This window comes from Crotalus tigris, unplaced genomic scaffold (genome assembly GCF_016545835.1).
Source record: "Crotalus tigris isolate CLP2741 ecotype Arizona unplaced genomic scaffold, ASM1654583v1 scf7180000023780.715972, whole genome shotgun sequence".
NCBI classification, from domain to species: Eukaryota; Metazoa; Chordata; class Lepidosauria; order Squamata; family Viperidae; genus Crotalus; species Crotalus tigris.
In genome coordinates this window covers 333,843-346,324 of record NW_024100181.1, presented here as the reverse complement: position 1 = coordinate 346,324, position 12,482 = coordinate 333,843, and positions in this window count along the sequence as shown.

The following is a 12,482-nucleotide window of genomic DNA, read 5'->3' as shown; positions in this document are numbered from 1 at the left end:
ATTTACTTTGGTAAAAGATCTTTACGCAATGAAATTGTGCAAGCCTATTATAAGAAGAGATTTCAAATTGCTTCACAAGATGTTATAATTTTTAAAGAGATCCCATCTAAAATTTTAAGAAGAAGAAAGGAGTTTGCTTTTTTAGCAAATGAACTTAAAAAGAGAAAAATTTCATTCAGATGGGATGTTCCGATTGGAATGGTGGTGAATTACCTGGGGACATGTTATAGACTTAATACTGTTTCTCAAGCAAAAGATTTTTATACTTCGGTCCTGGGGGTATGTGCATCGCCATCAATTAAGTTTAAAGCTTTGGAAGAAAAGAATGTAGAATCACAGTTTGAAGAGCCTATATTTATGAAAACTGGAGAATCTTTGTGTGAGAGGCCTCAACAAGTCCAGGTTGAGGAGCAGAAGACAACTTGTGCAGTATATAATCCCAAAGAAAAGCAGCAACAGAAGAAGGTTAAGGAAGTTTCATATTTAGTGGTTTCTGAATCTCTGGGAGATGTTAGACCTACAAAGTCTTTGGAGCAATCTTTAAGGGTGGAATTGTTGCCTGAAATGGAAACTGGGAAATCTCAGTCTGAGGGGCATCAACAAGAGAGGAACGGGCAGAGGATAACTTGTACAACTTACAATTGTAAAGATCAATACAAGGAGGAATTTAAGGAACCCTTATTGGCTTCGGAGTTGATGGGAGATTCAGGAATTTTGGAGCAGTCTCCTAAGGCAGAACTTGCAGATGTGAATAATTAATAATACTAATATAATTGAGATTGATAAGGATGTAGTTTTTTTACGGATGGAATTAGTTATTGGTGAAGATTGAAATGTTTAATGTGTTTATTAACTTTGTTGTTTTAAGTTTTGAACCTTTAATGATAATATTGTTTAAATTTGTGTTTTGAAGGGATTATAATTTGCTTATTTTAGTGAGTGGATTCTAATGTTTTAAATTTTAAAAATTTGTGGTTTTGGAGGGAGTTTATATAGAGTGATGATTGTATTTAGATTTGTTTAGGATTTAAAAGTGTTTTTAGTTTTTAAATATTATTATTAATATTTTTAAGACAAAATAATTTGTTTAATTAAATGTGCTTAGATTTGTTTAGGACTTATAGGTTTTTTAAGTTTTTGTTTTTTTTTTTTTTTTTTTTTCTTTTTGGATAGGAGAGAAGATTATGAAGATTGAAGGAAATATGTACTTACTTTAAGTTCTTTAAGAGTATTTAGCTTTAATGGTATAACAAAGATTTGTATGTTTATTTTTTCGTTTTAGGATAAAGAAAGAGGGAGAAATTAGATTTTATATTATAGATATAGATATTCAAAGAAAGTAATGTTTAAATTTGTGTTTTTGGAGGGAGCTTATATAGAATGATGATTGTATTTAAATTTGTTTAGGTTTTAAAAGTGTTTTAAGTTTTTTTTTTTTTTTAATTAAGCCTGTACTCAGCTCTGGGAAGTCCAGGGGAGGGTTTGGGAGGTTGGGAAGGGGGGGGGGGTGAGGTAGGGGGGGGGTATGGGAAGGGGATTTGTTTTTGTAAAATGTAAAAATTTTCAATAAAAAAAAAAAAAAAAAAAGAAGGGTGACACCTCCCCAGCTGCGTTTCTTGCCTGTTTTTCTCCCTTCCTCATCTCAAATATTTTCCCACCACTCTGTTGGAAGGAAGGAAGGAAGGAAGGAAGGAAGGAAGGAAGGAAGGAAGGAAGGAAGAAAGAAAGAAAGAAAGAAAGAAAGAAAGAAAGAAGGAGAGAGAGGATCTCAGGGAAGTCCTGCCTTAGTCCTGCCCTGCTGCCCTTTCACCATTCCCTTGCCTCCTCCTCCTGGCCTATCCTGGGGGTCTCCCCTCCTATTGCTAAGGAAGCTTTGGATACAAAGCCGGATTCCTCCCATGGAAAGGGAATGGGCCTCCCTTGTACCCATCATGAGCAATCTGGCTAAGGAGAGCAAGCACAGCAGCAACAGCCTTGAGGAGGAGATAAGTGCAACTGGGCGCCCCCTTGGGGAAGTAGGGTTGGGCTTGGTGCCACGGGTGCTCAAGGGCCAGGCTGGGCATTTGACTTCTGCTGCCCAGGGCTCCAGGCAGCTCGCACCATCATTCAGCCCCCTGCATGGCCTGAGAGGAACAGAGAGGCTCCTCCAGTGGACCATGCCTTGGCCTTTACCCTGGTGCCACCCCCTTCTGCCAGAGACCTCAGATCTGTCCCACTTCTGCCCAGGCACCATTGATGTGAATGATGTAGAGCTGGCCATGCCCACCCAGTAGGCCACACCCATCTATCTACGCCCACTCAGTGGGCCACACCCACCCTGGCCACACTTACCGGACCCCCGGAGGGCAACTGCAATGCAGATGCGGCCCTCAATGAAATTGAGTTTGACACCCCTGCTTTATAAGGAGAAGGCAAAGGGAAAATTAAGATGGAATTTCTGTCAGGTAAAATACATATATTCCCAATAATTTCAGCTGGCTTTCTCCATACATTCCAGTTCATTTGAATATTTGGCTTCTATGTGAAATGATTACATTGCCAGGAGTAGCGATGGGAAAATGGAAGCTGAAAAAAAACACCATTATTTTGGGACGATTAAAATATCTCAAACTTAGTAGTACATCCTACTGTATTCCACAGGATCTGATCACTTGCAAGTAGATGGACAGTTTCCTGAATTTTCTCTTCTGATTTCTGCAGTGTTTGTTTTGTTTTATCTTGTACAATTTCCTTCTGTTCAGCTTTTCCTTTTTCTCCCTCCTCATACATCATTCTATTGAATCACATTCTATTTAGTTTCTGTAGCTTCAATTTTTATGACTGAGTTGTTGTGAAAAGCAATGATTTGATAAGCCACTCAATGAAAAATAAATTATTAATAACAGGGGAACTTTGGACTTTTAAAAATTGGGTTTTGTCTGATTAATGCTGTCACCTCACTACAGACTGCAAACTTTATTGTCTTATTTTTTAACTTTCTCTCCCATCCTCCATACTGAGTGACATGCCTAATGTAGTAAAGCCGAGTCTAACTCTTTCATTTTGCTATAGAAGTCAATATAATGAGATATTATGCATTAGTATAATGGTCCAGAAAAGGAAGGAAAGAAATTCAAAATTGTTGAAGTCATATAATATTTTTATGGATAAATGGAAAGATAGCTATCTTGATTAAATTTGTTTAATTTGATCGTGATAGGAGAGGTACTTTGAGTAACTGAACCAGCCTTCCCCTACTCATCTGTTATGGAAAGAAAAAAAGAAAGAAGGAAATGTGAAACTAATTCACATTTCTAACTCTTAATGGTGCTTTAAGCTCTGAATGTGAAGAACCATAAGAACTAGGTTCAAAGCTTTGGCATGTGTGATATGTATAAAATGGGGTAAAATCCCACATAAAATGAAGTGACTGGAGTTCAGATAATTTTAAAAATGCATAAATAAAAATTCATGGCATTTATATAAGAAAAAAACAATAATAGGAAGCATGTTTCTCTAGACATCATATTCTTGCTTGGTTTGGGGACCATCTATATTTAAATGAAGCTAGAGGTAGATTTTATTTTTAAAAAATCGCCTCAGAGCTCTTATTATATTAATAGAGTAGAGATCATCCTTGGCTGAAGGAAGAGGTGGAAGAACTGTGGGCTTCAGAGTTTATTTATCCTAGGACCTGGCAGCATTTGCCACAGACAAAAGGGTATGTAAACTGTGACTTTACTAGAGAAGGAGAATACATCAATGAGGATCTAGTGGTGGGGATAAAATAAGGGGGAAATGTTATTAGATCATAGTGACCAAAAATCAGAGGGAGGAAAAAAATCTAATATTGAACAGCAGTCCCAAGTTATTGTTTTTTGCTTGGTGATGCTGGGGGAACTATCTAAGTTGATAGCCTTCCACCACGAACCCAACCATGGTCAACCTTCTTCTTTGAAATGAACCTTTCTTCTTGCTCAAGTGGGACATCTTAGTGCTCCAGAGCTGGCTTTCTCCTCTTCCTTGAAACCTGGACAGTTCTCTTCTATGAAGGCTGACACCCTTCCAACCCCAGCATTCTCTTCCAAATGCCCACTCCTCTCCCTCCCTTTGATCACAATTGCAAGTTTTGTCTATTTGTTCAACTTCTTTGCAGCTGTTTGGGAATTTACCATTTTTCTGTTAATTAGCTTATGTCTGCTAGTGGGTCCATGCAGCACTTGAGATTCATTTCTCAAAAGATTCTTTGGAGCATGAAGCCATGAACAAATAACACCTATCTACAATTCTTTTAAATTAGCTGCATCTTTACCAGGCAGCTACAAAAGGAAGGGCATGACAAAGAAAATGTCCAGACTCTCTAATCTCCCTTTACCTTATTTGTGCCCTTGCACTTCCTGTACTGGCATAAATAAAAGCCTTTTAAAGATGGTTTGCTGAAGAGAAATGTTACAAGGGAAAAGAAAGGAGAAGGAAGATAGATGACAGAAGAAACTGTGAGTTGGAGGAAGGAAGGAAGGAAGGAAAGAAAGAAGGAAAGAAGGAGCTGAAGGAAATCTAAAAATTAGAAGTGGCCAAGTAGAAGCAATTAACAAGTGTATTGATCATGTTCATGTTGGTTGTTCTGAAACTGGTTCCAGCAATTCTTCAGATCAGTAGCAAGAACAGGAATGTTCAAGAAGCCTAGTAAAATAAAGACTCTAGAGGAGAATATTTATTAGACTTCCAATAACAATGTTACCTAGTTTGGGTAATGCAACACCTGCAAAAAAACAACCAAGCTTAGAGAGCATCAAGGATCCCTCAGTAAAGACTCTGACAAGTCAGAGCCCTGAGCAGAAGCCACAGTCATTCTCTGTCAAGGAAACTAAGTACTTAGTACAGTTATCATCTTCAAAAAGCAGAGAAGGGGGGAGAGAGAAACAAGTCAAGGGATGACTTCTACTCAGTATCCTATCGACCGATAATTGTGGAGGGCAGGGAGAGGGATGAAAGGCAGAGAAGCTAAAAGCCTAAAAAGAAGTAGTCCAAACAGGATTAAAAGAAAAATAAATTAACAGATTATATTATATAGATACATGTTTATATGTGTTTGTGTGTATGTTTATGTACTTGTACATGACAGATGAAAGAGAAAGAAAGAAAAGAATATTACACTTAATATGTAAATATTTTTTAAATAAATCAGAAGCAATAATGTGGATATTTGTTCTAATAATATTGCATGTGAATCCATCAACATGATGCCAATCTTGTTCAGCCATGTACTACTGCCTTAAAACTCTCATTCTTTAAGCACCTTTGCAATACTCCAAGTTAAAATTACAAGAGTGCCATTAAAGATGAGGGCAGAGAACTGTGGCAATACAATTCATCTGGCATGGTCAACCTGGATCAATCCAAAGCTTACCATCTCTTTAACGCTAGGAGTTTCACCTTTTTGGTTGGGCTGTTTGCCTTCTGCTTATATTCATGTTTGTAATGAATTACTGCTGAAAAAAAGGCTCACAGTAGCATGAGTTCACTTTAAGTATCTTTGGTATCCAAGGAGAGAGCAATTTTCCAAATGGCATTCCCATTTCTGTATTGAAGATGAATTATCCCACCATGTTGATGTAAACAGGAGAGCAAAGGTTCCTCTCCTTTCTTATTTAGAAATTAAAACCAATGATTTCCAGTGGTTACTGCTATAAAAAGGAAATAGACCTTGACTGGAAGTAATGAGGCATTGGTATTTGCCATAAGTATAAATTAACAGGACTCCTAAAAGAGCTATCCTTTTTTTGTTGTTGTTCGGCCTGCTAAGTGACAATAAGTGAACGTAAAGTAAATTCCAGAGAACGCTCATGGGTCACCTTAGAATTTATGTATTGTGAGACACAGTTATTCAAAACAACCCTAAATTTTAAGACTGCATGTAGCCAGGATGAATTGTTTGGTTCATTTTTTTAAGCTGTATATAATGGGGGGTAATTAATGTGCAATATTTTCAGAATTGGTGACCTCCTGTCTAACTGTACTCTCTGCTGGAGTGTGGAAGGTTATCTAGACTGCTGACAGAGGACACTAGATGGATCGTGAAGCAGCAGGACATAGCTGCATTCAGCAACATATTGAGCTCAGTGGATGGTGCACATTATTGCTGCCAAAAGAGGAACTGCCTACCTTGCCTTGCTACTTTAAAACAATTTTGTTGGAACTACCAGCAGCACATTGATCACAGTCTGTTTTCTCCCTCCATTATCTAAAAGTAAATGTTTTAAAAACAACAACAAATGAACAATCACGTTCGGCAAATGTAATTTCCCTCTCACCTGAAAAGGCCATTCTATCACTGGGATGGTTTCATTTGTTTACCATCTCCTTCAGCTTCAAGAGAGGGCGAGAAATAAAAGGATAAGCAAACAAAGTACAAAACAAGCCTGAGGTTAATGAGGTCAGAGAAAAAAATGCTGTTTAGATGCCACCTCCAAGGTAGTTTCTCCTCACTTCCCTATTATGGAGAACCAATTAATTTCAAGTTTAAGTAACCTCAAGAGACCTAAGCAGGACTAGAAGAGAAAGCACATCAGTTTGGGCAATATATCTATCTCCAAACTGCATCCCTTCACCATGAAGGAATGATGCTGGTGTGGTTCATCTTTCTTTATCTGACTACAGAGCTTAAGTCCTGAATGTAAGAGTTGGAGCACAGAACCCAGGCAAAATGCCTTTGAAGGAGAGGACCTGTGCTTTGGGCCACACTCTTCTCAGCCTTAACTAAGTAGTTGCTCTGCGCCTTTTCCCTATTTTTTTTTTACATGGCTGGTAATATTCTCCTCCTTTCTCTCCTACTCCATATCATAGCCAAGTCTGTGGATATGAACAGCCACCATCACTACCTGTCTAGGAGGCTCCTTGGATTGTGGGATTCCATTCCTGCATTCAGTATTCAACATTAGTAGCATTACTGATGCAAGACCAGCAGGTAGCTGAAAGTACTGACTCCCTGGCAGATCTTTTATTCTTCCCTAAATGAATTACTCCTTCCTGAAGTAAAATATCTAACAGCAAAGGAGGATTCCACAGGGGGAAAATTGTCTTTTGTCAATTTTCAATTACTTGGATTGTAAGACTTGAAGGCAGTTATTTATGCTATATTAAGCTACAAATACTGCAAAAAATTAATTACAGCAGAAAGCCAATAGCTTCAATATATAAGGGCCAAGACATCTTTCTATGTGTGGTCTCTGTGTCCAAAATTCAAACTTATGATTTATTTCCTTCCTGCATGTCCAAAGGAACTAAGAGCTGGTAAATTATCTGTGGCTAAAAGGTTTGACATCTGTGGCTTGGCATTGTTGTGTTCGAGGCTGTTTCTAACCCTGGAACCATCTAACACTTTGAATGGCTCCAAATGTTTAGATGAGGCCAGTACAAGTAAGGCTACTCAAATAACTGTTCCTTTTCAGACTTTTCTTGGATTTGGCATATCTGCATTCCATAGAGACATCCAATCCTATTCTGACTGGAAAAACAAAATGCAGTCTTAACAATCTAAGTGCAGAGAGAAATTAAAAAGAGAAGATTTCTATTGTTACTTATCCCATAGAGTCAGAATGAATGTTGGGTCATCTAAAGAACTTAAATTAAAAATCAGCACAAAGATTTCATGAGTATTTGTTAATTTCTTCAGATCAAATGCTTTGGATTAAAAAAAATACAATAAATAAAAACTAAGGAGATGGTTCAAGTTTTTCAAATAAAATAGTGTTTTTAATAGAGAGGAAGATAATGAGAGGAGGGGGAATCTCTGTATGTTAAGAAACAACATTGTAATCAATTTTAAATGATCGTTCTTAAACTACTGGATTTTAAAATAAAAGGTTTAAACGAATGAATGGCAGAAATAACAAAAACATTAATTCTATGTATATATTACAAAAATAATGTTCCAGAACTTAAAAGAGTATTAGACAACTATTCCAATGGGAAAATGATAAGCTTATAAACTTTTGTTCCAAAGCAGACACATGACTTGGTTTAATATAGAGAGAGGTGATCCAGAATTAGAGTTCCTTGCTAATGTCAGTATATTTATCTCTCTATATCTGTATCTCTATCTGCCTTTCTATCGTCTCTATCTCCTTATGAGAGTCATAAATTGGTGTACTGGTTAGAGGCTCCAGTCCAGAAACTGGAAATCATGAATTTTAGTCCTGCTTTTGGCACAAAAGCAAATGGGCTTCTCTCTGTGTCTGTCTTCCTTAGAAAGAAGACAACAAGGACAAACCACTTCTGAAATCTTCAATGGCCTCAATTTCCATTATCAAATGGCCATTTATAAAAACCCTTTGGGCCATTTGAAACATATTTCTTCAAGGAGAAAAAAGTCTAATTCTTACATGAACCTCCATGGTAACAAAGATCATCCGAGAAGGTTTGTATCCACCTGCTTTTTACTCGACTCATGGTTGAGCAGGTATTGCCCCAGCTCACTGGTGCACCTGAGGGGTCTGGCATTTTATTAGCTTATTAAGAGCCCCTTAAAATAGTTCTTTTCCTACAGACTTCTAATTGCTATTCTAACCATTAATTTTATTTGTTTGGTTTTAGGTGTAAAATATCATTTTAACTAATTTAATGATTTAAAAAATGTTCTTATAGTAAACCACTGAGAGATTTCAGCAGTATAGCAAATTAAATAAAAAGAATGTCAAAATGAATGGGATAATGATTTCATTAAAAAAATGCAGTGCCTTGCTAAAATAGCTTTGTGATCCATCAACATTACTTTTTAATCGGTAACCAATACCTGTTTTATGCCATATAGCATTTTCCAAATTTTGCCACAATGTTGTCACTTGCACAGCTTTCGTAGAATTTTGCCAAGTACCTTCTGAGAGTCATTTAATACATTATTCTCTTTATAATTTTCTACATTTGCTATTGGTCCTTTCTCTCTGGTACATGTTAATGATAATAGAGCTTTTCCATCATTAGGAAATCATTTATTATAGACCACCTGGCCAGCTTGATGATAGACATAAAATTCCTTTATTTCAGATGGCCAAAAAACCAAGCAATAGGGACAAGAGGTTATTAAAAGTATCTTGGCATCCGCTAGGAATCTAACTGTCCAGAGTCAAAAATCCAATCAACTTTTGTCTTCTTATGCTGACAATTTTATTTGTGAGAAGGTAGAATTTTTACAAAAGGACAGTATTTAATTCTCACCAACAGAGAGGAATTGATTGAAGAAGTGAGTGAGACCAACACCCTGAAGGAAAGTGATTGCTTTGTTGTAGAATTCATGGTCTTCAGAGCAAGAACTGCATACTGGATGACAAAAGAGTCTAAAGAAAAGAAGAAATATGGGTGGCATGATAGCAGTATTCCAGTATTTGAGGGGCTGTCACAAAGAAGAGGGTAAAATTATTCTCCAAAGCACCAGAGGGCAGGATAAGAAACAATGGTTCGAAATTGATCAAAGAGAGAAGCAACCTGGAATTAGGGAGAAACGTCCTGACAGTGAGGACAATTAACCAGTGGAACAGCTTGCTTTCAGAAGCTGTTCTTAAAAATCTCCAGTGATGGAGCGCCCATGATTGCTTTCAGAAATCATGGGCGCTCCATCACTGGAGATTTTTAAGAAGAGACTAGATGGTCACTTGTCTGAAATGGTATAGGCTCTCCTGCTTGAGCAAGGCTGGACTAGAAGACCTCCATGGTCCCTTCCAGCTCTATTCTATTCTAAGAGCAGATGTTGATGTATTCTGAATCGAAGTTGATTGGTGCTATGGCATGAAATCCTGAAAGAGAAATGTGACAAAGTAGGGGTGGAAAGTACTACAAAACAAGTATTCTGGGGAATATAATGTATCTCAACATCAACTAGACCTTCAACAGCCTCTCTCCCTCTCTCTCTCTCTCTCTCTCTCTCTCTCTCTCTCTCTCCTCTCTCCTCTCTCTCTCTCTCCTTCTCCCCCCCCCAATATTCTCCTTAATTTGTAAAATGTGGGATGTTAGAGAGTCCTCATTAAAGGTTTCATTTTAGTTTGGAGCCATGGCACTGTTCAATATTTTTTTTCCATTACTAGAATTTGAGAGTTTAGAATTGCATAATAAGTTTGCAGATGACAGAAACATGGTTCAAGTAAAAGACAAGATTATGGTAAAAGAAATCTGAATAGGCTTGAACCCTGGGCTGAAAGGAAGAAGATGAAATTTAACAAAAAGGAAGATAAAGTTCTGCATCTGGATAGGAAAAATGAAAGGCATAAGTATAGAGTTGGGAACATTGCCTTGATAGTACCACATGTGAAAATGATGTGATTGTTCTTGTAAATTAAAAATTAAATATCAGCCAACAGTGTAATACAGGGCTGCCTTGGGATGTATTAAGAGATATCCAGAATCCAGATCACAGAGAATAGATGCTGCATTTTACTTTGCCCTAGTCAGACCCTATTTGGGATACTCTGTCCAGTTTGGGGCAGACTATCTTCAACAAAGACTCAGAAATCGTGGATGCTCCATCACTGGAGGTTTTTAAGACGAGACTGGACAGTCACTTGTCTGAGATGGTATAGGTGCTCCTGCTTGAGCAGGGAGCTGGATTAGAAGATTTCCAAGGTCCCTTCCAGCTCCATTCTATTCTATTCATGTTGCCAAGTTGTATAAAGGACAGTTTAGCCTACAGAAGAGATAACTGAGTGGAGATGTGATATAGTCTTCAAATATATGCCATATACTGGAGAAGGAGATGAACCTATTCATTACTAACCCAGAAGACTGAACCAGAACCAGTGGGTTAAATCTATCAAGAAATAGGTCTAAGATAGATATAAGGAGGAAGTTATCAGCCAGTGGAACTGTTTGCCGCTGAACATCTGATAAGATCTGATTTGTTGGAGATTTCCAAACAGAACCTAGATGGGCATTAATGATAGTCTAGTAGTAAATCCTGCAGTGAGCATGGGGTTAGCCTCTCCATTCTAAACTCTGTAATTTTAAGAAATTAATCAAGCTTTTAGATTTATATTCATTTCTTGGCCACATTACTGTATGTGTGAATAGTGTTAGGCTTATATTTGTGGGGCTTATTTCCACTGCCTGCTTAAGCTTTGTCCTTCTTCCAGAGGAATGCCACCCATAGAAACTTGATCACTTTTTAATGATTTAATCTTGAATGTCTTTATGTCTTGTAGGCTACAAAACTTCGCCATGATCCTTGTTCCAGTCCACCTCTAGAAATCTTTTTGTATGTGGGAGGAAACATTTGCCTAATAAATGTGAAAAAAGGTTAGGAAAACCTGATCAGCTGAGACACAATTAGCTTTCAAGCTCTACAAACTTAAGTATGCAAAATCCTTTCAAACAGTGATTAGACACTTAGGAGTACCAAAAACTCAGATAAAAATTCCCCTGATTCAGAACAGTGAATTTATTCAATTATTTCTGGGTGTTTGTACAAACTCTTTTCAAGATGTTCTGGGGTTTTCTAGTGTGCTTTTATCTGTCCATATAGTATATTCACATTTTAACTAGAGTAATTATTTTTAAATGAATTTTTAAATATTGAATATATAATCACTGTTTAAAGAAATGAAGAAATTGGTGTTCAGCTAACTTTCTAAGGGAAACACTAGCAGTTTTTTTACAGAACACAGTTGGGAAGAATGATAATATATTATTTGTTTTAGTATTCGGGGACTGATACTATGCAATAATTAAAATGCTCCATTTGTAAATGGGTATTTCAAAATACACAACTAATACAATATTTCATTGACAAAATAATAATTGAACTGTGTGTAAAATTATTCTACCTGTATTGTTAATAACAAAATGACATTTTATAGAACTAATAAGCTACGAAGTCTATAATGGTTTGTGATGATACTTGAACAAGAACATTCTAATGTATTCATTTACAGAAAGTATTTCTATAGCTTATATGTACAGTAATTAAACAATTAGAAATAAACAGTGCTTTTTCCTATGATTTCAGGTTTGTTGAATAAAATATTTCATAAAACTTGAATATTTCAGTTAAAAATGTAGCCTTATTCAGAATGCATGTCAGTAAAGGAAATGATTATATAAAAGTTATAGACCTGTTATAGGAAATATAAGAGATATTAATGTAAAAATCACACAGCAAACCATTAATTTAATCATTGCATTTGTGGATTAACAGTATTAAATTTTCTCATTCAGATGTTGGAAAGAGAACAATTGAATTTTGAAAGAAGCAAAAGAGTTTCTCAAAAATTAATTAGGTGATTTGTTCAGTAAGAGGTAACAGATCACTTATCCTTTAAAGAATAAAAAATACAAATCTCAGCATTACGGTGATGTGACTAGTTCCTTGTTTTCCTGTAATAGCGACTTATATACCATTTCATAGTGCTTTACAGCCCTCTCTAAGTGGTTTACAGAGTCATCATATCCTTCAGTATGGAAGGGTAAATGCCATTTATTAGCACAATCTGTCTCCTCATTTTACCGACCTTGGAACG